The sequence below is a fragment of the Pleurodeles waltl genome, unplaced genomic scaffold (assembly GCF_031143425.1).
Source record: "Pleurodeles waltl isolate 20211129_DDA unplaced genomic scaffold, aPleWal1.hap1.20221129 scaffold_320, whole genome shotgun sequence".
In the NCBI taxonomy this organism is placed as follows: domain Eukaryota; kingdom Metazoa; phylum Chordata; class Amphibia; order Caudata; family Salamandridae; genus Pleurodeles; species Pleurodeles waltl.
The window spans coordinates 93,875-115,322 of record NW_027150026.1 but is presented as its reverse complement, the minus strand read 5'-3'; the positions used below and the strand labels follow the sequence as shown (position 1 = coordinate 115,322).

The 21,448-nt window shown below is 49.6% G+C and overlaps 23 non-coding genes across 23 annotated transcripts; all 23 read right to left on the bottom strand.

Moving 5' to 3' along the window:
• Positions 1 to 222: 222 nt before the first annotated feature.
• TRNAS-UGA (transfer RNA serine (anticodon UGA)) lies at positions 223 to 304 on the bottom strand. Its single transcript has one exon. It is a non-coding gene; the product is annotated as a tRNA-Ser (tRNA).
• A 570-nt stretch (positions 305 to 874) lies between these two features.
• On the bottom strand, positions 875 to 956 carry TRNAS-UGA (transfer RNA serine (anticodon UGA)). The gene has a single exon. It is a non-coding gene; the product is annotated as a tRNA-Ser (tRNA).
• A 222-nt stretch (positions 957 to 1,178) lies between these two features.
• Positions 1,179 to 1,260, bottom strand: TRNAS-AGA (transfer RNA serine (anticodon AGA)). Its single transcript has one exon. It is a non-coding gene; the product is annotated as a tRNA-Ser (tRNA).
• A 1,862-nt stretch (positions 1,261 to 3,122) lies between these two features.
• On the bottom strand, positions 3,123 to 3,204 carry TRNAS-UGA (transfer RNA serine (anticodon UGA)). Its single transcript has one exon. It is a non-coding gene; the product is annotated as a tRNA-Ser (tRNA).
• Positions 3,205 to 3,774: 570 nt separating this feature from the next.
• Positions 3,775 to 3,856, bottom strand: TRNAS-UGA (transfer RNA serine (anticodon UGA)). Its single transcript has one exon. It is a non-coding gene; the product is annotated as a tRNA-Ser (tRNA).
• A 222-nt stretch (positions 3,857 to 4,078) lies between these two features.
• Positions 4,079 to 4,160, bottom strand: TRNAS-AGA (transfer RNA serine (anticodon AGA)). Its single transcript has one exon. It is a non-coding gene; the product is annotated as a tRNA-Ser (tRNA).
• Positions 4,161 to 6,012: 1,852 nt separating this feature from the next.
• TRNAS-CGA (transfer RNA serine (anticodon CGA)) lies at positions 6,013 to 6,094 on the bottom strand. The gene has a single exon. It is a non-coding gene; the product is annotated as a tRNA-Ser (tRNA).
• A 570-nt stretch (positions 6,095 to 6,664) lies between these two features.
• On the bottom strand, positions 6,665 to 6,746 carry TRNAS-UGA (transfer RNA serine (anticodon UGA)). Its single transcript has one exon. It is a non-coding gene; the product is annotated as a tRNA-Ser (tRNA).
• Positions 6,747 to 6,967: 221 nt separating this feature from the next.
• TRNAS-AGA (transfer RNA serine (anticodon AGA)) lies at positions 6,968 to 7,049 on the bottom strand. The gene has a single exon. It is a non-coding gene; the product is annotated as a tRNA-Ser (tRNA).
• A 1,852-nt stretch (positions 7,050 to 8,901) lies between these two features.
• Positions 8,902 to 8,983, bottom strand: TRNAL-CAA (transfer RNA leucine (anticodon CAA)). The gene has a single exon. It is a non-coding gene; the product is annotated as a tRNA-Leu (tRNA).
• A 570-nt stretch (positions 8,984 to 9,553) lies between these two features.
• TRNAS-UGA (transfer RNA serine (anticodon UGA)) lies at positions 9,554 to 9,635 on the bottom strand. The gene has a single exon. It is a non-coding gene; the product is annotated as a tRNA-Ser (tRNA).
• Positions 9,636 to 9,857: 222 nt separating this feature from the next.
• On the bottom strand, positions 9,858 to 9,939 carry TRNAS-AGA (transfer RNA serine (anticodon AGA)). Its single transcript has one exon. It is a non-coding gene; the product is annotated as a tRNA-Ser (tRNA).
• Positions 9,940 to 11,801: 1,862 nt separating this feature from the next.
• On the bottom strand, positions 11,802 to 11,883 carry TRNAS-CGA (transfer RNA serine (anticodon CGA)). The gene has a single exon. It is a non-coding gene; the product is annotated as a tRNA-Ser (tRNA).
• Positions 11,884 to 12,453: 570 nt separating this feature from the next.
• TRNAS-UGA (transfer RNA serine (anticodon UGA)) lies at positions 12,454 to 12,535 on the bottom strand. Its single transcript has one exon. It is a non-coding gene; the product is annotated as a tRNA-Ser (tRNA).
• A 222-nt stretch (positions 12,536 to 12,757) lies between these two features.
• Positions 12,758 to 12,839, bottom strand: TRNAS-AGA (transfer RNA serine (anticodon AGA)). Its single transcript has one exon. It is a non-coding gene; the product is annotated as a tRNA-Ser (tRNA).
• Positions 12,840 to 14,700: 1,861 nt separating this feature from the next.
• TRNAS-CGA (transfer RNA serine (anticodon CGA)) lies at positions 14,701 to 14,782 on the bottom strand. Its single transcript has one exon. It is a non-coding gene; the product is annotated as a tRNA-Ser (tRNA).
• Positions 14,783 to 15,352: 570 nt separating this feature from the next.
• Positions 15,353 to 15,434, bottom strand: TRNAS-UGA (transfer RNA serine (anticodon UGA)). Its single transcript has one exon. It is a non-coding gene; the product is annotated as a tRNA-Ser (tRNA).
• Positions 15,435 to 15,656: 222 nt separating this feature from the next.
• TRNAS-AGA (transfer RNA serine (anticodon AGA)) lies at positions 15,657 to 15,738 on the bottom strand. The gene has a single exon. It is a non-coding gene; the product is annotated as a tRNA-Ser (tRNA).
• A 1,861-nt stretch (positions 15,739 to 17,599) lies between these two features.
• On the bottom strand, positions 17,600 to 17,681 carry TRNAS-CGA (transfer RNA serine (anticodon CGA)). The gene has a single exon. It is a non-coding gene; the product is annotated as a tRNA-Ser (tRNA).
• Positions 17,682 to 18,251: 570 nt separating this feature from the next.
• On the bottom strand, positions 18,252 to 18,333 carry TRNAS-UGA (transfer RNA serine (anticodon UGA)). Its single transcript has one exon. It is a non-coding gene; the product is annotated as a tRNA-Ser (tRNA).
• A 222-nt stretch (positions 18,334 to 18,555) lies between these two features.
• TRNAS-AGA (transfer RNA serine (anticodon AGA)) lies at positions 18,556 to 18,637 on the bottom strand. Its single transcript has one exon. It is a non-coding gene; the product is annotated as a tRNA-Ser (tRNA).
• Positions 18,638 to 20,499: 1,862 nt separating this feature from the next.
• Positions 20,500 to 20,581, bottom strand: TRNAS-UGA (transfer RNA serine (anticodon UGA)). Its single transcript has one exon. It is a non-coding gene; the product is annotated as a tRNA-Ser (tRNA).
• Positions 20,582 to 21,151: 570 nt separating this feature from the next.
• On the bottom strand, positions 21,152 to 21,233 carry TRNAS-UGA (transfer RNA serine (anticodon UGA)). The gene has a single exon. It is a non-coding gene; the product is annotated as a tRNA-Ser (tRNA).
• Positions 21,234 to 21,448: the final 215 nt, after the last annotated feature.

Genomic DNA, 21,448 nt, shown 5'->3' with positions numbered 1-21,448 from the left:
TCTCTGCAGCTCCCCAAAATAGACAGACACAGTGTCTGAGAAGCTGTAGGCCTGGGCAGCGTACTCCTTGAGAGTTTTCATGCTGGCATTGCACAGTGCATTGTTTCACATTCTTGTCTTTGTTTTACCTGTGCTCTCAACGTTGTTGAATAATACATGCTTATTCCTGGGAAAGGAGGCATCCAAGGAAAAACCTAACACATCATTGTGAAAGAGCACCGACGTAGTCGGCAGGATTTGAACCTGCGCGGGGACACCCCAATGGATTTCAAGTCCATCGCCTTAACCACTCGGCCACGACTACTCACGAGGGGTGGCTGCCACTTAAGCTGAGGTTCTCACTCTCACAGCAGTCTTTTTCTTTCCCTCAGTTCACTCTGCTCCACTGCCTTCCCATCTTTGCCTATCCGTTCTACTGCAAAAAATACACTCGGTCCATACCTGCATACTGACGTGACTCAAAGGCACTATTATAAAGTTCATGTTCCTGGCCAGAGAAAAGCAAAAAGGAGGTTGTAAAAGAATGCAGTTATGACACTTTAGGAAAATAATGACACTGTCAGACGCCCCAATAAGGCTACTTCCTTCATGCATCTGATACCTCAGATGGAACTTACTGGCGAGATGATAACTGAAGTTCTTTCCCAATCTCCTTGGCTATTACTCGACATGTGTCTTCTCGACAGCTGGGGTGCACAAGTGGCAGGAGTGCCAGACAGGTAGTCTCATGCCTTCTCCGGCCACTCTTTTGATCCCATTCCCTGCCCAGTGTTTCGCCTTCCTTAGCTCTATTGAGAGTGATAGCTATATTCGGCCTGCTTGTGCAGATGCCATTTAATATGAAGTATAAAATATCACCAAAGGTGAAGTAGCACGTAGTCGGCAGGATTTGAACCTACGCGGGGAGACCCCAATGGATTTCAAGTCCATCGCCTTAACCACTCGGCCACGACTACTTGCTTAAAGCTAGGGTCCATTTTCAACGTAGCTCGTTTCTATTTCTGCTGGCGGTCTAGCCTCTGGACAGAAGCAGTCCTTTTCTAGAGAGGAAGGCCACAATGGCAAAAGTTTGAGCCCTCCCAGGCCGCTGACCCTATTAGTCCTGCTTTTGGAGCCCGCATTTATGCCAGAAGGTATTTCAAAGAATTATGGGAAAATACTGTTCACAAAAGGGACAGCGTAGTTGGCAGGATTCGAACCTGCGCGGGGATACCCCAATGGATTTCTAGTCCATCGCGTTAACCACTCGGCCACAACTACCCACACAAGTGAATCTCAACAGGGCACTTTACCTCCATCCGTAGTCTTTTTTCTTTCCGTTCACTGGACCATTTTCCCTGCTCTCCTATACATCATTCCTATTCCACAGAAGACTTTCTAAAGCGTCTCAAGCTAAAAGCAGGCATGCATGTGAAATTAGCACTCCTTGTATGTTCATGTTTTGAGACGGGGGAAAAAAATCAGGCCGGAAGAGGTGGTAGCTTTAACGTCAGGGAGATGGCAGCCACGATAGGCACCATGGCAAAACTTCTGTCTTGGAGGCCATGAATGGACTCCACAGAGAGACGGGTTGGTCTTTACAGGTATGAAAAGAAGTGCCTCGTCCAATCTAGGGCCTGTGGCTAGGCGTTTCCTGAGCTGAATTCTCCTTGGAGGAGAGTGGGCGTGTTCAGTTTCTCTGCAGACTAGTGCCTGACAGGTGAGGGAGGGGGAGCAGGATGCATTTGGCCTGGGTTCATATCTTTCTTCTGTGGCTTTAATGGTCTTTGCTTCATATTCTGTTTTACTGACTGCTTTGCATAGAGGCTGCTCCCTTGTTCTCCCACGCAGGAGGCCCTGAAGAGGAATCCCAAAAATGTCATCTGACGTAGTCGGCAGGATTTGAACATACTCGTGGAGACGCCAAATGATATCTAGTCCATCGCCTTAACCACTTGGTAACGACTACTTGGCTCTGCAAGCGGTGCCCCTTTCAACATAGCCCTTCATGTCTTCACAGGCAACCTCACTGGCTCCAGTCATTCCGCTCTGCTCCTTCCTCTTCCTCAGCAATCCTTTGCACTGGCAAGGTGCTTCTCAAAAAACAAATATAGGCACTCCTGCCAATCCACAAGTATTCCGAAGGCTTTGCTGAGGCCCTCTGCAGCCCTTCTTCTTTACAGCACATCAACTGCTGACCTTTGTTTGCCCTAAGGCTTCTGCTTCCATATTGGAGTCATCCCAGGCTTTGGTGATCCCAGCCGTCAGCCCAGCACCTCAGTTGAGCCTTTGAAAGGCTGTCAGGCCCTGCTCCTCTTTCTGTCTTGATATTCTAGCCACATTACTTAATAGGTGAGTGGAGGCGGGCCCAAGAGAGGGTAGTCTCTATGCAAATGAAGTGCTTGGGCATACCTGGGAGTGTCCTTCTGCAAGCCATTCAGCCTCCTGGCTGGTGGCAGGTTTGTTGAGGAGAGCAAGGCCGTGTTGGGCCAGTCCCAAAGCAAAGGCGAGCTCCTTCAGCAGGAGTCCATTTATGCGAGGGACCCTAAGTTACTCAGGCATATATAATAATCACCTTTAGCCCTTATAGAGAGGTTTTGGCCGATCGTGGCCGATCGGGGCCAAAGGGGCGGTGGGGTCAGAAGGCTCAGGGTAAGGGCCTCAGTAGCCTCACCTCTCTTGTTGCCCTAGGTTGCACTGTGGTCTGGGACCTGGCCAAACGCCAATCCTTTTTAACCACACCTGCAGCTCTGCCTAGGCCGAGAAGCAACAGCAGAGAGCTTCCTTCCTGCCCCTTCCTGTGCTTCCCACCAACCTCCTAAATTGACCCCTGTAGAGGAGCTAGATGCCTTGTCCTTCCCAAAAACAATTTATCCAGGCACTCACCCCAGACAGCAGGCTCGAAAAGCACAGGCAAGGCTTCTCTGCAGCTCCCCAAAATAGACAGACACAGTGTCTGAGAAGCTGTAGGCCTGGGCAGCGTACTCCTTGAGAGTTTTCATGCTGGCATTGCACAGTGCATTGTTTCACATTCTTGTCTTTGTTTTACCTGTGCTCTCAACGTTGTTGAATAATACATGCTTATTCCTGGGAAAGGAGGCATCCAAGGAAAAACCTAACACATCATTGTGAAAGAGCACCGACGTAGTCGGCAGGATTTGAACCTGCGCGGGGACACCCCAATGGATTTCAAGTCCATCGCCTTAACCACTCGGCCACGACTACTCACGAGGGGTGGCTGCCACTTAAGCTGAGGTTCTCACTCTCACAGCAGTCTTTTTCTTTCCCTCAGTTCACTCTGCTCCACTGCCTTCCCATCTTTGCCTATCCGTTCTACTGCAAAAAATACACTCGGTCCATACCTGCATACTGACGTGACTCAAAGGCACTATTATAAAGTTCATGTTCCTGGCCAGAGAAAAGCAAAAAGGAGGTTGTAAAAGAATGCAGTTATGACACTTTAGGAAAATAATGACACTGTCAGACGCCCCAATAAGGCTACTTCCTTCATGCATCTGATACCTCAGATGGAACTTACTGGCGAGATGATAACTGAAGTTCTTTCCCAATCTCCTTGGCTATTACTCGACATGTGTCTTCTCGACAGCTGGGGTGCACAAGTGGCAGGAGTGCCAGACAGGTAGTCTCATGCCTTCTCCGGCCACTCTTTTGATCCCATTCCCTGCCCAGTGTTTCGCCTTCCTTAGCTCTATTGAGAGTGATAGCTATATTCGGCCTGCTTGTGCAGATGCCATTTAATATGAAGTATAAAATATCACCAAAGGTGAAGTAGCACGTAGTCGGCAGGATTTGAACCTACGCGGGGAGACCCCAATGGATTTCAAGTCCATCGCCTTAACCACTCGGCCACGACTACTTGCTTAAAGCTATGGTCCATTTTCAACGTAGCTCGTTTCTATTTCTGCTGGCGGTCTAGCCTCTGGACAGAAGCAGTCCTTTTCTAGAGAGGAAGGCCACAATGGCAAAAGTTTGAGCCCTCCCAGGCCGCTGACCCTATTAGTCCTGCTTTTGGAGCCCGCATTTATGCCAGAAGGTATTTCAAAGAATTATGGGAAAATACTGTTCACAAAAGGGACAGCGTAGTTGGCAGGATTCGAACCTGCGCGGGGATACCCCAATGGATTTCTAGTCCATCGCCTTAACCACTCGGCCACAACTACCCACACAAGTGAATCTCAACAGGGCACTTTACCTCCATCCGTAGTCTTTTTTCTTTCCGTTCACTGGACCATTTTCCCTGCTCTCCTATACATCATTCCTATTCCACAGAAGACTTTCTAAAGCGTCTCAAGCTAAAAGCAGGCATGCATGTGAAATTAGCACTCCTTGTATGTTCATGTTTTGAGACGGGGGAAAAAAATCAGGCCGGAAGAGGTGGTAGCTTTAACGTCAGGGAGATGGCAGCCACGATAGGCACCATGGCAAAACTTCTGTCTTGGAGGCCATGAATGGACTCCACAGAGAGACGGGTTGGTCTTTACAGGTATGAAAAGAAGTGCCTCGTCCAATCTAGGGCCTGTGGCTAGGCGTTTCCTGAGCTGAATTCTCCTTGGAGGAGAGTGGGCGTGTTCAGTTTCTCTGCAGACTAGTGCCTGACAGGTGAGGGAGGGGGAGCAGGATGCATTTGGCCTGGGTTCATATCTTTCTTCTGTGGCTTTAATGGTCTTTGCTTCATATTCTGTTTTACTGACTGCTTTGCATAGAGGCTGCTCCCTTGTTCTCCCACGCAGGAGGCCCTGAAGAGGAATCCCAAAAATGTCATCTGACGTAGTCGGCAGGATTTGAACATACTCGTGGAGACGCCAAATGATATCTAGTCCATCGCCTTAACCACTTGGTAACGACTACTTGGCTCTGCAAGCGGTGCCCCTTTCAACATAGCCCTTCATGTCTTCACAGGCAACCTCACTGGCTCCAGTCATTCCGCTCTGCTCCTTCCTCTTCCTCAGCAATCCTTTGCACTGGCAAGGTGCTTCTCAAAAAACAAATATAGGCACTCCTGCCAATCCACAAGTATTCCGAAGGCTTTGCTGAGGCCCTCTGCAGCCCTTCTTCTTTACAGCACATCAACTGCTGACCTTTGTTTGCCCTAAGGCTTCTGCTTCCATATTGGAGTCATCCCAGGCTTTGGTGATCCCAGCCGTCAGCCCAGCACCTCAGTTGAGCCTTTGAAAGGCTGTCAGGCCCTGCTCCTCTTTCTGTCTTGATATTCTAGCCACATTACTTAATAGGTGAGTGGAGGCGGGCCCAAGAGAGGGTAGTCTCTATGCAAATGAAGTGCTTGGGCATACCTGGGAGTGTCCTTCTGCAAGCCATTCAGCCTCCTGGCTGGTGGCAGGTTTGTTGAGGAGAGCAAGGCCGTGTTGGGCCAGTCCCAAAGCAAAGGCGAGCTCCTTCAGCAGGAGTCCATTTATGCGAGGGACCCTAAGTTACTCAGGCATATATAATAATCACCTTTAGCCCTTATAGAGAGGTTTTGGCCGATCGGGGCCAAAGGGGCGGTGGGGTCAGAAGGCTCAGGGTAAGGGCCTCAGTAGCCTCACCTCTCTTGTTGCCCTAGGTTGCACTGTGGTCTGGGACCTGGCCAAACGCCAATCCTTTTTAACCACACCTGCAGCTCTGCCTAGGCCGAGAAGCAACAGCAGAGAGCTTCCTTCCTGCCCCTTCCTGTGCTTCCCACCAACCTCCTAAATTGACCCCTGTAGAGGAGCTAGCTGCCTTGTCCTTCCCAACAACAATTTATCCAGGCACTCACCCCAGACAGCAGGCTCGAAAAGCACAGGCAAGGCTTCTCTGCAGCTCCCCAAAATAGACAGATACAGTGTCTGAGAAGCTGTAGGCCTGGGCAGCGTACTCCTTGAGAGTTTTCATGCTGGCATTGCACAGTGCATTGTTTCACATTCTTGTCTTTGTTTTACCTGTGCTCTCAACGTTGTTGAATAATACATGCTTATTCCTGGGAAAGGAGGCATCCAAGGAAAAACCTAACACATCATTGTGAAAGAGCACCGACGTAGTCGGCAGGATTTGAACCTGCGCGGGGACACCCCAATGGATTTCGAGTCCATCGCCTTAACCACTCGGCCACGACTACTCACGAGGGGTGGCTGCCACTTAAGCTGAGGTTCTCACTCTCACAGCAGTCTTTTTCTTTCCCTCAGTTCACTCTGCTCCACTGCCTTCCCATCTTTGCCTATCCGTTCTACTGCAAAAAATACACTCGGTCCATACCTGCATACTGACGTGACTCAAAGGCACTATTATAAAGTTCATGTTCCTGGCCAGAGAAAAGCAAAAAGGAGGTTGTAAAAGAATGCAGTTATGACACTTTAGGAAAATAATGACACTGTCAGACGCCCCAATAAGGCTACTTCCTTCATGCATCTGATACCTCAGATGGAACTTACTGGCGAGATGATAACTGAAGTTCTTTCCCAATCTCCTTGGCTATTACTCGACATGTGTCTTCTCGACAGCTGGGGTGCACAAGTGGCAGGAGTGCCAGACAGGTAGTCTCATGCCTTCTCCGGCCACTCTTTTGATCCCATTCCCTGCCCAGTGTTTCGCCTTCCTTAGCTCTATTGAGAGTGATAGCTATATTCGGCCTGCTTGTGCAGATGCCATTTAATATGAAGTATAAAATATCACCAAAGGTGAAGTAGCACGTAGTCGGCAGGATTTGAACCTACGCGGGGAGACCCCAATGGATTTCAAGTCCATCGCCTTAACCACTCGGCCACGACTACTTGCTTAAAGCTATGGTCCATTTTCAACGTAGCTCGTTTCTATTTCTGCTGGCGGTCTAGCCTCTGGACAGAAGCAGTCCTTTTCTAGAGAGGAAGGCCTCAATGGCAAAAGTTTGAGCCCTCCCAGGCCGCTGACCCTATTAGTCCTGCTTTTGGAGCCCGCATTTATGCCAGTAGGTATTTCAAAGAATTATGGGAAAATACTGTTCACAAAGGGACAGCGTAGTTGGCAGGATTCGAACCTGCGCGGGGATACCCCAATGGATTTCTAGTCCATCGCCTTAACCACTCGGCCACAACTACCCACACAAGTGAATCTCAACAGGGCACTTTACCTCCATCCGTAGTCTTTTTTCTTTCCGTTCACTGGACCATTTTCCCTGCTCTCCTATACATCATTCCTATTCCACAGAAGACTTTCTAAAGCGTCTCAAGCTAAAAGCAGGCATGCATGTGAAATTAGCACTCCTTGTATGTTCATGTTTTGAGACGGGGGAAAAAAATCAGGCCGGAAGAGGTGGTAGCTTTAACGTCAGGGAGATGGCAGCCACGATAGGCACCATGGCAAAACTTCTGTCTTGGAGGCCATGAATGGACTCCACAGAGAGACGGGTTGGTCTTTACAGGTATGAAAAGAAGTGCCTCGTCCAATCTAGGGCCTGTGGCTAGGCGTTTCCTGAGCTGAATTCTCCTTGGAGGAGAGTGGGCGTGTTCAGTTTCTCTGCAGACTAGTGCCTGACAGGTGAGGGAGGGGGAGCAGGATGCATTTGGCCTGGGTTCATATCTTTCTTCTGTGGCTTTAATGGTCTTTGCTTCATATTCTGTTTTACTGACTGCTTTGCATAGAGGCTGCTCCCTTGTTCTCCCACGCAGGAGGCCCTGAAGAGGAATCCCAAAAATGTCATCTGACGTAGTCGGCAGGATTTGAACATACTCGTGGAGACGCCAAATGATATCTAGTCCATCGCCTTAACCACTTGGTAACGACTACTTGGCTCTGCAAGCGGTGCCCCTTTCAACATAGCCCTTCATGTCTTCACAGGCAACCTCACTGGCTCCAGTCATTCCGCTCTGCTCCTTCCTCTTCCTCAGCAATCCTTTGCACTGGCAAGGTGCTTCTCAAAAAACAAATATAGGCACTCCTGCCAATCCACAAGTATTCCGAAGGCTTTGCTGAGGCCCTCTGCAGCCCTTCTTCTTTACAGCACATCAACTGCTGACCTTTGTTTGCCCTAAGGCTTCTGCTTCCATATTGGAGTCATCCCAGGCTTTGGTGATCCCAGCCGTCAGCCCAGCACCTCAGTTGAGCCTTTGAAAGGCTGTCAGGCCCTGCTCCTCTTTCTGTCTTGATATTCTAGCCACATTACTTAATAGGTGAGTGGAGGCGGGCCCAAGAGAGGGTAGTCTCTATGCAAATGAAGTGCTTGGGCATACCTGGGAGTGTCCTTCTGCAAGCCATTCAGCCTCCTGGCTGGTGGCAGGTTTGTTGAGGAGAGCAAGGCCGTGTTGGGCCAGTCCCAAAGCAAAGGCGAGCTCCTTCAGCAGGAGTCCATTTATGCGAGGGACCCTAAGTTACTCAGGCATATATAATAATCACCTTTAGCCCTTATAGAGAGGTTTTGGCCGATCGGGGCCAAAGGGGCGGTGGGGTCAGAAGGCTCAGGGTAAGGGCCTCAGTAGCCTCACCTCTCTTGTTGCCCTAGGTTGCACTGTGGTCTGGGACCTGGCCAAACGCCAATCCTTTTTAACCACACCTGCAGCTCTGCCTAGGCCGAGAAGCAACAGCAGAGAGCTTCCTTCCTGCCCCTTCCTGTGCTTCCCACCAACCTCCTAAATTGACCCCTGTAGAGGAGCTAGCTGCCTTGTCCTTCCCAACAACAATTTATCCAGGCACTCACCCCAGACAGCAGGCTCGAAAAGCACAGGCAAGGCTTCTCTGCAGCTCCCCAAAATAGACAGATACAGTGTCTGAGAAGCTGTAGGCCTGGGCAGCGTACTCCTTGAGAGTTTTCATGCTGGCATTGCACAGTGCATTGTTTCACATTCTTGTCTTTGTTTTACCTGTGCTCTCAACGTTGTTGAATAATACATGCTTATTCCTGGGAAAGGAGGCATCCAAGGAAAAACCTAACACATCATTGTGAAAGAGCACCGACGTAGTCGGCAGGATTTGAACCTGCGCGGGGACACCCCAATGGATTTTGAGTCCATCGCCTTAACCACTCGGCCACGACTACTCACGAAGGGTGGCTGCCACTTAAGCTGAGGTTCTCACTCTCACAGCAGTCTTTTTCTTTCCCTCAGTTCACTCTGCTCCACTGCCTTCCCATCTTTGCCTATCCGTTCTACTGCAAAAAATACACTCGGTCCATACCTGCATACTGACGTGACTCAAAGGCACTATTATAAAGTTCATGTTCCTGGCCAGAGAAAAGCAAAAAGGAGGTTGTAAAAGAATGCAGTTATGACACTTTAGGAAAATAATGACACTGTCAGACGCCCCAATAAGGCTACTTCCTTCATGCATCTGATACCTCAGATGGAACTTACTGGCGAGATGATAACTGAAGTTCTTTCCCAATCTCCTTGGCTATTACTCGACATGTGTCTTCTCGACAGCTGGGGTGCACAAGTGGCAGGAGTGCCAGACAGGTAGTCTCATGCCTTCTCCGGCCACTCTTTTGATCCCATTCCCTGCCCAGTGTTTCGCCTTCCTTAGCTCTATTGAGAGTGATAGCTATATTCGGCCTGCTTGTGCAGATGCCATTTAATATGAAGTATAAAATATCACCAAAGGTGAAGTAGCACGTAGTCGGCAGGATTTGAACCTACGCGGGGAGACCCCAATGGATTTCAAGTCCATCGCCTTAACCACTCGGCCACGACTACTTGCTTAAAGCTATGGTCCATTTTCAACGTAGCTCGTTTCTATTTCTGCTGGCGGTCTAGCCTCTGGACAGAAGCAGTCCTTTTCTAGAGAGGAAGGCCACAATGGCAAAAGTTTGAGCCCTCCCAGGCCGCTGACCCTATTAGTCCTGCTTTTGGAGCCCGCATTTATGCCAGAAGGTATTTCAAAGAATTATGGGAAAATACTGTTCACAAAAGGGACAGCGTAGTTGGCAGGATTCGAACCTGCGCGGGGATACCCCAATGGATTTCTAGTCCATCGCCTTAACCACTCGGCCACAACTACCCACACAAGTGAATCTCAACAGGGCACTTTACCTCCATCCGTAGTCTTTTTTCTTTCCGTTCACTGGACCATTTTCCCTGCTCTCCTATACATCATTCCTATTCCACAGAAGACTTTCTAAAGCGTCTCAAGCTAAAAGCAGGCATGCATGTGAAATTAGCACTCCTTGTATGTTCATGTTTTGAGACGGGGGAAAAAAATCAGGCCGGAAGAGGTGGTAGCTTTAACGTCAGGGAGATGGCAGCCACGATAGGCACCATGGCAAAACTTCTGTCTTGGAGGCCATGAATGGACTCCACAGAGAGACGGGTTGGTCTTTACAGGTATGAAAAGAAGTGCCTCGTCCAATCTAGGGCCTGTGGCTAGGCGTTTCCTGAGCTGAATTCTCCTTGGAGGAGAGTGGGCGTGTTCAGTTTCTCTGCAGACTAGTGCCTGACAGGTGAGGGAGGGGGAGCAGGATGCATTTGGCCTGGGTTCATATCTTTCTTCTGTGGCTTTAATGGTCTTTGCTTCATATTCTGTTTTACTGACTGCTTTGCATAGAGGCTGCTCCCTTGTTCTCCCACGCAGGAGGCCCTGAAGAGGAATCCCAAAAATGTCATCTGACGTAGTCGGCAGGATTTGAACATACTCGTGGAGACGCCAAATGATATCTAGTCCATCGCCTTAACCACTTGGTAACGACTACTTGGCTCTGCAAGCGGTGCCCCTTTCAACATAGCCCTTCATGTCTTCACAGGCAACCTCACTGGCTCCAGTCATTCCGCTCTGCTCCTTCCTCTTCCTCAGCAATCCTTTGCACTGGCAAGGTGCTTCTCAAAAAACAAATATAGGCACTCCTGCCAATCCACAAGTATTCCGAAGGCTTTGCTGAGGCCCTCTGCAGCCCTTCTTCTTTACAGCACATCAACTGCTGACCTTTGTTTGCCCTAAGGCTTCTGCTTCCATATTGGAGTCATCCCAGGCTTTGGTGATCCCAGCCGTCAGCCCAGCACCTCAGTTGAGCCTTTGAAAGGCTGTCAGGCCCTGCTCCTCTTTCTGTCTTGATATTCTAGCCACATTACTTAATAGGTGAGTGGAGGCGGGCCCAAGAGAGGGTAGTCTCTATGCAAATGAAGTGCTTGGGCATACCTGGGAGTGTCCTTCTGCAAGCCATTCAGCCTCCTGGCTGGTGGCAGGTTTGTTGAGGAGAGCAAGGCCGTGTTGGGCCAGTCCCAAAGCAAAGGCGAGCTCCTTCAGCAGGAGTCCATTTATGCGAGGGACCCTAAGTTACTCAGGCATATATAATAATCACCTTTAGCCCTTATAGAGAGGTTTTGGCCGATCGTGGCCGATCGGGGCCAAAGGGGCGGTGGGGTCAGAAGGCTCAGGGTAAGGGCCTCAGTAGCCTCACCTCTCTTGTTGCCCTAGGTTGCACTGTGGTCTGGGACCTGGCCAAACGCCAATCCTTTTTAACCACACCTGCAGCTCTGCCTAGGCCGAGAAGCAACAGCAGAGAGCTTCCTTCCTGCCCCTTCCTGTGCTTCCCACCAACCTCCTAAATTGACCCCTGTAGAGGAGCTAGCTGCCTTGTCCTTCCCAACAACAATTTATCCAGGCACTCACCCCAGACAGCAGGCTCGAAAAGCACAGGCAAGGCTTCTCTGCAGCTCCCCAAAATAGACAGATACAGTGTCTGAGAAGCTGTAGGCCTGGGCAGCGTACTCCTTGAGAGTTTTCATGCTGGCATTGCACAGTGCATTGTTTCACATTCTTGTCTTTGTTTTACCTGTGCTCTCAACGTTGTTGAATAATACATGCTTATTCCTGGGAAAGGAGGCATCCAAGGAAAAACCTAACACATCATTGTGAAAGAGCACCGACGTAGTCGGCAGGATTTGAACCTGCGCGGGGACACCCCAATGGATTTCGAGTCCATCGCCTTAACCACTCGGCCACGACTACTCACGAGGGGTGGCTGCCACTTAAGCTGAGGTTCTCACTCTCACAGCAGTCTTTTTCTTTCCCTCAGTTCACTCTGCTCCACTGCCTTCCCATCTTTGCCTATCCGTTCTACTGCAAAAAATACACTCGGTCCATACCTGCATACTGACGTGACTCAAAGGCACTATTATAAAGTTCATGTTCCTGGCCAGAGAAAAGCAAAAAGGAGGTTGTAAAAGAATGCAGTTATGACACTTTAGGAAAATAATGACACTGTCAGACGCCCCAATAAGGCTACTTCCTTCATGCATCTGATACCTCAGATGGAACTTACTGGCGAGATGATAACTGAAGTTCTTTCCCAATCTCCTTGGCTATTACTCGACATGTGTCTTCTCGACAGCTGGGGTGCACAAGTGGCAGGAGTGCCAGACAGGTAGTCTCATGCCTTCTCCGGCCACTCTTTTGATCCCATTCCCTGCCCAGTGTTTCGCCTTCCTTAGCTCTATTGAGAGTGATAGCTATATTCGGCCTGCTTGTGCAGATGCCATTTAATATGAAGTATAAAATATCACCAAAGGTGAAGTAGCACGTAGTCGGCAGGATTTGAACCTACGCGGGGAGACCCCAATGGATTTCAAGTCCATCGCCTTAACCACTCGGCCACGACTACTTGCTTAAAGCTATGGTCCATTTTCAACGTAGCTCGTTTCTATTTCTGCTGGCGGTCTAGCCTCTGGACAGAAGCAGTCCTTTTCTAGAGAGGAAGGCCACAATGGCAAAAGTTTGAGCCCTCCCAGGCCGCTGACCCTATTAGTCCTGCTTTTGGAGCCCGCATTTATGCCAGAAGGTATTTCAAAGAATTATGGGAAAATACTGTTCACAAAAGGGACAGCGTAGTTGGCAGGATTCGAACCTGCGCGGGGATACCCCAATGGATTTCTAGTCCATCGCCTTAACCACTCGGCCACAACTACCCACACAAGTGAATCTCAACAGGGCACTTTACCTCCATCCGTAGTCTTTTTTTTTCCGTTCACTGGACCATTTTCCCTGCTCTCCTATACATCATTCCTATTCCACAGAAGACTTTCTAAAGCGTCTCAAGCTAAAAGCAGGCATGCATGTGAAATTAGCACTCCTTGTATGTTCATGTTTTGAGACGGGGGAAAAAAATCAGGCCGGAAGAGGTGGTAGCTTTAACGTCAGGGAGATGGCAGCCACGATAGGCACCATGGCAAAACTTCTGTCTTGGAGGCCATGAATGGACTCCACAGAGAGACGGGTTGGTCTTTACAGGTATGAAAAGAAGTGCCTCGTCCAATCTAGGGCCTGTGGCTAGGCGTTTCCTGAGCTGAATTCTCCTTGGAGGAGAGTGGGCGTGTTCAGTTTCTCTGCAGACTAGTGCCTGACAGGTGAGGGAGGGGGAGCAGGATGCATTTGGCCTGGGTTCATATCTTTCTTCTGTGGCTTTAATGGTCTTTGCTTCATATTCTGTTTTACTGACTGCTTTGCATAGAGGCTGCTCCCTTGTTCTCCCACGCAGGAGGCCCTGAAGAGGAATCCCAAAAATGTCATCTGACGTAGTCGGCAGGATTTGAACATACTCGTGGAGACGCCAAATGATATCTAGTCCATCGCCTTAACCACTTGGTAACGACTACTTGGCTCTGCAAGCGGTGCCCCTTTCAACATAGCCCTTCATGTCTTCACAGGCAACCTCACTGGCTCCAGTCATTCCGCTCTGCTCCTTCCTCTTCCTCAGCAATCCTTTGCACTGGCAAGGTGCTTCTCAAAAAACAAATATAGGCACTCCTGCCAATCCACAAGTATTCCGAAGGCTTTGCTGAGGCCCTCTGCAGCCCTTCTTCTTTACAGCACATCAACTGCTGACCTTTGTTTGCCCTAAGGCTTCTGCTTCCATATTGGAGTCATCCCAGGCTTTGGTGATCCCAGCCGTCAGCCCAGCACCTCAGTTGAGCCTTTGAAAGGCTGTCAGGCCCTGCTCCTCTTTCTGTCTTGATATTCTAGCCACATTACTTAATAGGTGAGTGGAGGCGGGCCCAAGAGAGGGTAGTCTCTATGCAAATGAAGTGCTTGGGCATACCTGGGAGTGTCCTTCTGCAAGCCATTCAGCCTCCTGGCTGGTGGCAGGTTTGTTGAGGAGAGCAAGGCCGTGTTGGGCCAGTCCCAAAGCAAAGGCGAGCTCCTTCAGCAGGAGTCCATTTATGCGAGGGACCCTAAGTTACTCAGGCATATATAATAATCACCTTTAGCCCTTATAGAGAGGTTTTGGCCGATCGTGGCCGATCGGGGCCAAAGGGGCGGTGGGGTCAGAAGGCTCAGGGTAAGGGCCTCAGTAGCCTCACCTCTCTTGTTGCCCTAGGTTGCACTGTGGTCTGGGACCTGGCCAAACGCCAATCCTTTTTAACCACACCTGCAGCTCTGCCTAGGCCGAGAAGCAACAGCAGAGAGCTTCCTTCCTGCCCCTTCCTGTGCTTCCCACCAACCTCCTAAATTGACCCCTGTAGAGGAGCTAGCTGCCTTGTCCTTCCCAACAACAATTTATCCAGGCACTCACCCCAGACAGCAGGCTCGAAAAGCACAGGCAAGGCTTCTCTGCAGCTCCCCAAAATAGACAGATACAGTGTCTGAGAAGCTGTAGGCCTGGGCAGCGTACTCCTTGAGAGTTTTCATGCTGGCATTGCACAGTGCATTGTTTCACATTCTTGTCTTTGTTTTACCTGTGCTCTCAACGTTGTTGAATAATACATGCTTATTCCTGGGAAAGGAGGCATCCAAGGAAAAACCTAACACATCATTGTGAAAGAGCACCGACGTAGTCGGCAGGATTTGAACCTGCGCGGGGACACCCCAATGGATTTCGAGTCCATCGCCTTAACCACTCGGCCACGACTACTCACGAGGGGTGGCTGCCACTTAAGCTGAGGTTCTCACTCTCACAGCAGTCTTTTTCTTTCCCTCAGTTCACTCTGCTCCACTGCCTTCCCATCTTTGCCTATCCGTTCTTCTGCAAAAAATACACTCGGTCCATACCTGCATACTGACGTGACTCAAAGGCACTATTATAAAGTTCATGTTCCTGGCCAGAGAAAAGCAAAAAGGAGGTTGTAAAAGAATGCAGTTATGACACTTTAGGAAAATAATGACACTGTCAGACGCCCCAATAAGGCTACTTCCTTCATGCATCTGATACCTCAGATGGAACTTACTGGCGAGATGATAACTGAAGTTCTTTCCCAATCTCCTTGGCTATTACTCGACATGTGTCTTCTCGACAGCTGGGGTGCACAAGTGGCAGGAGTGCCAGACAGGTAGTCTCATGCCTTCTCCGGCCACTCTTTTGATCCCATTCCCTGCCCAGTGTTTCGCCTTCCTTAGCTCTATTGAGAGTGATAGCTATATTCGGCCTGCTTGTGCAGATGCCATTTAATATGAAGTATAAAATATCACCAAAGGTGAAGTAGCACGTAGTCGGCAGGATTTGAACCTACGCGGGGAGACCCCAATGGATTTCAAGTCCATCGCCTTAACCACTCGGCCACGACTACTTGCTTAAAGCTATGGTCCATTTTCAACGTAGCTCGTTTCTATTTCTGCTGGCGGTCTAGCCTCTGGACAGAAGCAGTCCTTTTCTAGAGAGGAAGGCCACAATGGCAAAAGTTTGAGCCCTCCCAGGCCGCTGACCCTATTAGTCCTGCTTTTGGAGCCCGCATTTATGCCAGAAGGTATTTCAAAGAATTATGGGAAAATACTGTTCACAAAAGGGACAGCGTAGTTGGCAGGATTCGAACCTGCGCGGGGATACCCCAATGGATTTCTAGTCCATCGCCTTAACCACTCGGCCACAACTACCCACACAAGTGAATCTCAACAGGGCACTTTACCTCCATCCGTAGTCTTTTTTTTTCCGTTCACTGGACCATTTTCCCTGCTCTCCTATACATCATTCCTATTCCACAGAAGACTTTCTAAAGCGTCTCAAGCTAAAAGCAGGCATGCATGTGAAATTAGCACTCCTTGTATGTTCATGTTTTGAGACGGGGGAAAAAAATCAGGCCGGAAGAGGTGGTAGCTTTAACGTCAGGGAGATGGCAGCCACGATAGGCACCATGGCAAAACTTCTGTCTTGGAGGCCATGAATGGACTCCACAGAGAGACGGGTTGGTCTTTACAGGTATGAAAAGAAGTGCCTCGTCCAATCTAGGGCCTGTGGCTAGGCGTTTCCTGAGCTGAATTCTCCTTGGAGGAGAGTGGGCGTGTTCAGTTTCTCTGCAGACTAGTGCCTGACAGGTGAGGGAGGGGGAGCAGGATGCATTTGGCCTGGGTTCATATCTTTCTTCTGTGGCTTTAATGGTCTTTGCTTCATATTCTGTTTTACTGACTGCTTTGCATAGAGGCTGCTCCCTTGTTCTCCCACGCAGGAGGCCCTGAAGAGGAATCCCAAAAATGTCATCTGACGTAGTCGGCAGGATTTGAACATACTCGTGGAGACGCCAAATGATATCTAGTCCATCGCCTTAACCACTTGGTAACGACTACTTGGCTCTGCAAGCGGTGCCCCTTTCAACATAGCCCTTCATGTCTTCACAGGCAACCTCACTGGCTCCAGTCATTCCGCTCTGCTCCTTCCTCTTCCTCAGCAATCCTTTGCACTGGCAAGGTGCTTCTCAAAAAACAAATATAGGCACTCCTGCCAATCCACAAGTATTCCGAAGGCTTTGCTGAGGCCCTCTGCAGCCCTTCTTCTTTACAGCACATCAACTGCTGACCTTTGTTTGCCCTAAGGCTTCTGCTTCCATATTGGAGTCATCCCAGGCTTTGGTGATCCCAGCCGTCAGCCCAGCACCTCAGTTGAGCCTTTGAAAGGCTGTCAGGCCCTGCTCCTCTTTCTGTCTTGATATTCTAGCCACATTACTTAATAGGTGAGTGGAGGCGGGCCCAAGAGAGGGTAGTCTCTATGCAAATGAAGTGCTTGGGCATACCTGGGAGTGTCCTTCTGCAAGCCATTCAGCCTCCTGGCTGGTGGCAGGTTTGTTGAGGAGAGCAAGGCCGTGTTGGGCCAGTCCCAAAGCAAAGGCGAGCTCCTTCAGCAGGAGTCCATTTATGCGAGGGACCCTAAGTTACTCAGGCATATATAATAATCACCTTTAGCCCTTATAGAGAGGTTTTGGCCGATCGTGGCCGATCGGGGCCAAAGGGGCGGTGGGGTCAGAAGGCTCAGGGTAAGGGCCTCAGTAGCCTCACCTCTCTTGTTGCCCTAGGTTGCACTGTGGTCTGGGACCTGGCCAAACGCCAATCCTTTTTAACCACACCTGCAGCTCTGCCTAGGCCGAGAAGCAACAGCAGAGAGCTTCCTTCCTGCCCCTTCCTGTGCTTCCCACCAACCTCCTAAATTGACCCCTGTAGAGGAGCTAGCTGCCTTGTCCTTCCCAACAACAATTTATCCAGGCACTCACCCCAGACAGCAGGCTCGAAAAGCACAGGCAAGGCTTCTCTGCAGCTCCCCAAAATAGACAGACACAGTGTCTGAGAAGCTGTAGGCCTGGGCAGCGTACTCCTTGAGAGTTTTCATGCTGGCATTGCACAGTGCATTGTTTCACATTCTTGTCTTTGTTTTACCTGTGCTCTCAACGTTGTTGAATAATACATGCTTATTCCTGGGAAAGGAGGCATCCAAGGAAAAACCTAACACATCATTGTGAAAGAGCACCGACGTAGTCGGCAGGATTTGAACCTGCGCGGGGACACCCCAATGGATTTCGAGTCCATCGCCTTAACCACTCGGCCACGACTACTCACGAGGGGTGGCTGCCACTTAAGCTGAGGTTCTCACTCTCACAGCAGTCTTTTTCTTTCCCTCAGTTCACTCTGCTCCACTGCCTTCCCATCTTTGCCTATCCGTTCTACTGCAAAAAATACACTCGGTCCATACCTGCATACTGACGTGACTCAAAGGCACTATTATAAAGTTCATGTTCCTGGCCAGAGAAAAGCAAAAAGGAGGTTGTAAAAGAATGCAGTTATGACACTTTAGGAAAATAATGACACTGTCAGACGCCCCAATAAGGCTACTTCCTTCATGCATCTGATACCTCAGATGGAACTTACTGGCGAGATGATAACTGAAGTTCTTTCCCAATCTCCTTGGCTATTACTCGACATGTGTCTTCTCGACAGCTGGGGTGCACAAGTGGCAGGAGTGCCAGACAGGTAGTCTCATGCCTTCTCCGGCCACTCTTTTGATCCCATTCCCTGCCCAGTGTTTCGCCTTCCTTAGCTCTATTGAGAGTGATAGCTATATTCGGCCTGCTTGTGCAGATGCCATTTAATATGAAGTATAAAATATCACCAAAGGTGAAGTAGCACGTAGTCGGCAGGATTTGAACCTACGCGGGGAGACCCCAATGGATTTCAAGTCCATCGCCTTAACCACTCGGCCACGACTACTTGGTTAAAGCTATGGCCCATTTTCAACGTAGCTCGTTTCTATTTCTGCTGGCGGTCTAGCCTCTGGACAGAAGCAGTCCTTTTCTAGAGAGGAAGGCCACAATGGCAAAAGTTTGAGCCCTCCCAGGCCGCTGACCCTATTAGTCCTGCTTTTGGAGCCCGCATTTATGCCAGAAGGTATTTCAAAGAATTATGGGAAAATACTGTTCACAAAAGGGACAGCGTAGTTGGCAGGATTCGAACCTGCGCGGGGATACCCCAATGGATTTCTAGTCCATCGCCTTAACCACTCGGCCACAACTACCCACACAAGTGAAGCTCAACAGGGCACTTTACCTCCATCCGTAGTCTTTTTTCTTTCCGTTCACTGGACCATTTTCCCTGCTCTCCTATACATCATTCCTATTCCACTGAAGACTTTCTAAAGCGTCTCAAGCTAAAAGCAGGCATGCATGTGAAATTAGCACTCCTTGTATGTTCATGTTTTGAGACGGGGGAAAAAAATCAGGCCGGAAGAGGTGGTAGTTTTAACGTCAGGGAGATGGCAGCCACGATAGGCACCATGGCAAAACTTCTGTCTTGGAGGCCATGAATGGACTCCACAGAGAGACGGGTTGGTCTTTACAGGTATGAAAAGAAGTGCCTCGTCCAATCTAGGGCCTGTGGCTAGGCGTTTCCTGAGCTGAATTCTCCTTGGAGGAGAGTGGGCGTGTTCAGTTTCTCTGCAGACTAGTGCCTGACAGGTGAGGGAGGGGGAGCAGGATGCATTTGGCCTGGGTTCATATCTTTCTTCTGTGGCTTTAATGGTCTTTGCTTCATATTCTGTTTTACTGACTGCTTTGCATAGAGGCTGCTCCCTTGTTCTCCCACGCAGGAGGCCCTGAAGAGGAATCCCAAAAATGTCATCTGACGTAGTCGGCAGGATTTGAACATACTCGTGGAGACGCCAAATGATATCTAGTCCATCGCCTTAACCACTTGGTAACGACTACTTGGCTCTGCAAGCGGTGCCCCTTTCAACATAGCCCTTCATGTCTTCACAGGCAACCTCACTGGCTCCAGTCATTCCGCTCTGCTCCTTCCTCTTCCTCAGCAATCCTTTGCACTGGCAAGGTGCTTCTCAAAAAACAAATATAGGCACTCCTGCCAATCCACAAGTATTCCGAAGGCTTTGCTGAGGCCCTCTGCAGCCCTTCTTCTTTACAGCACATCAACTGCTGACCTTTGTTTGCCCTAAGGCTTCTGCTTCCATATTGGAGTCATCCCAGGCTTTGGTGATCCCAGCCGTCAGCCCAGCACCTCAGTTGAGCCTTTGAAAGGCTGTCAGGCCCTGCTCCTCTTTCTGTCTTGATATTCTAGCCACATTACTTAATAGGTGAGTGGAGGCGGGCCCAAGAGAGGGTAGTCTCTATGCAAATGAAGTGCTTGGGCATACCTGGGAGTGTCCTTCTGCAAGCCATTCAGCCTCCTGGCTGGTGGCAGGTTTGTTGAGGAGAGCAAGGCCGTGTTGGGCCAGTCCCAAAGCAAAGGCGAGCTCCTTCAGCAGGAGTCCATTTATGCGAGGGACCCTAAGTTACTCAGGCATATATAATAATCACCTTTAGCCCTTATTGAGAGGTTTTGGCCGATCGTGGCCGATCGGGGCCAAAGGGGCGGTGGGGTCAGAAGGCTCAGGGTAAGGGCCTCAGTAGCCTCACCTCTCTTGTTGCCCTAGGTTGCACTGTGGTCTGGGACCTGGCCAAACGCCAATCCTTTTTAACCACACCTGCAGCTCTGCCTAGGCCGAGAAGCAACAGCAGAGAGCTTCCTTCCTGCCCCTTCCTGTGCTTCCCACCAACCTCCTAAATTGACCCCTGTAGAGGAGCTAGATGCCTTGTCCTTCCCAAAAACAATTTATCCAGGCACTCACCCCAGACAGCAGGCTCGAAAAGCACAGGCAAGGCTTCTCTGCAGCTCCCCAAAATAGACAGACACAGTGTCTGAGAAGCTGTAGGCCTGGGCTGCGTACTCCTTGAGAGTTTTCATGCTGGCATTGCACAGTGCATTGTTTCACATTCTTGTCTTTGTTTTACCTGTGCTCTCAACGTTGTTGAATAATACATGCTTATTCCTGGGAAAGGAGGCATCCAAGGAAAAACCTAACACATCATTGTGAAAGAGCACCGACGTAGTCGGCAGGATTTGAACCTGCGCGGGGACACCCCAATGGATTTCAAGTCCATCGCCTTAACCACTCGGCCACGACTACTCACGAGGGGTGGCTGCCACTTAAGCTGAGGTTCTCACTCTCACAGCAGTCTTTTTCTTTCCCTCAGTTCACTCTGCTCCACTGCCTTCCCATCTTTGCCTATCCGTTCTACTGCAAAAAATACACTCGGTCCATACCTGCATACTGACGTGACTCAAAGGCACTATTATAAAGTTCATGTTCCTGGCCAGAGAAAAGCAAAAAGGAGGTTGTAAAAGAATGCAGTTATGACACTTTAGGAAAATAATGACACTGTCAGACGCCCCAATAAGGCTACTTCCTTCATGCATCTGATACCTCAGATGGAACTTACTGGCGAGATGATAACTGAAGTTCTTTCCCAATCTCCTTGGCTATTACTCGACATGTGTCTTCTCGACAGCTGGGGTGCACAAGTGGCAGGAGTGCCAGACAGGTAGTCTCATGCCTTCTCCGGCCACTCTTTTGATCCCATTCCCTGCCCAGTGTTTCGCCTTCCTTAGCTCTATTGAGAGTGATAGCTATATTCGGCCTGCTTGTGCAGATGCCATTTAATATGAAGTATAAAATATCACCAAAGGTGAAGTAGCACGTAGTCGGCAGGATTTGAACCTACGCGGGGAGACCCCAATGGATTTCAAGTCCATCGCCTTAACCACTCGGCCACGACTACTTGCTTAAAGCTATGGTCCATTTTCAACGTAGCTCGTTTCTATTTCTGCTGGCGGTCTAGCCTCTGGACAGAAGCAGTCCTTTTCTAGAGAGGAAGGCCACAATGGCAAAAGTTTGAGCCCTCCCAGGCCGCTGACCCTATTAGTCCTGCTTTTGGAGCCCGCATTTATGCCAGAAGGTATTTCAAAGAATTATGGGAAAATACTGTTCACAAAA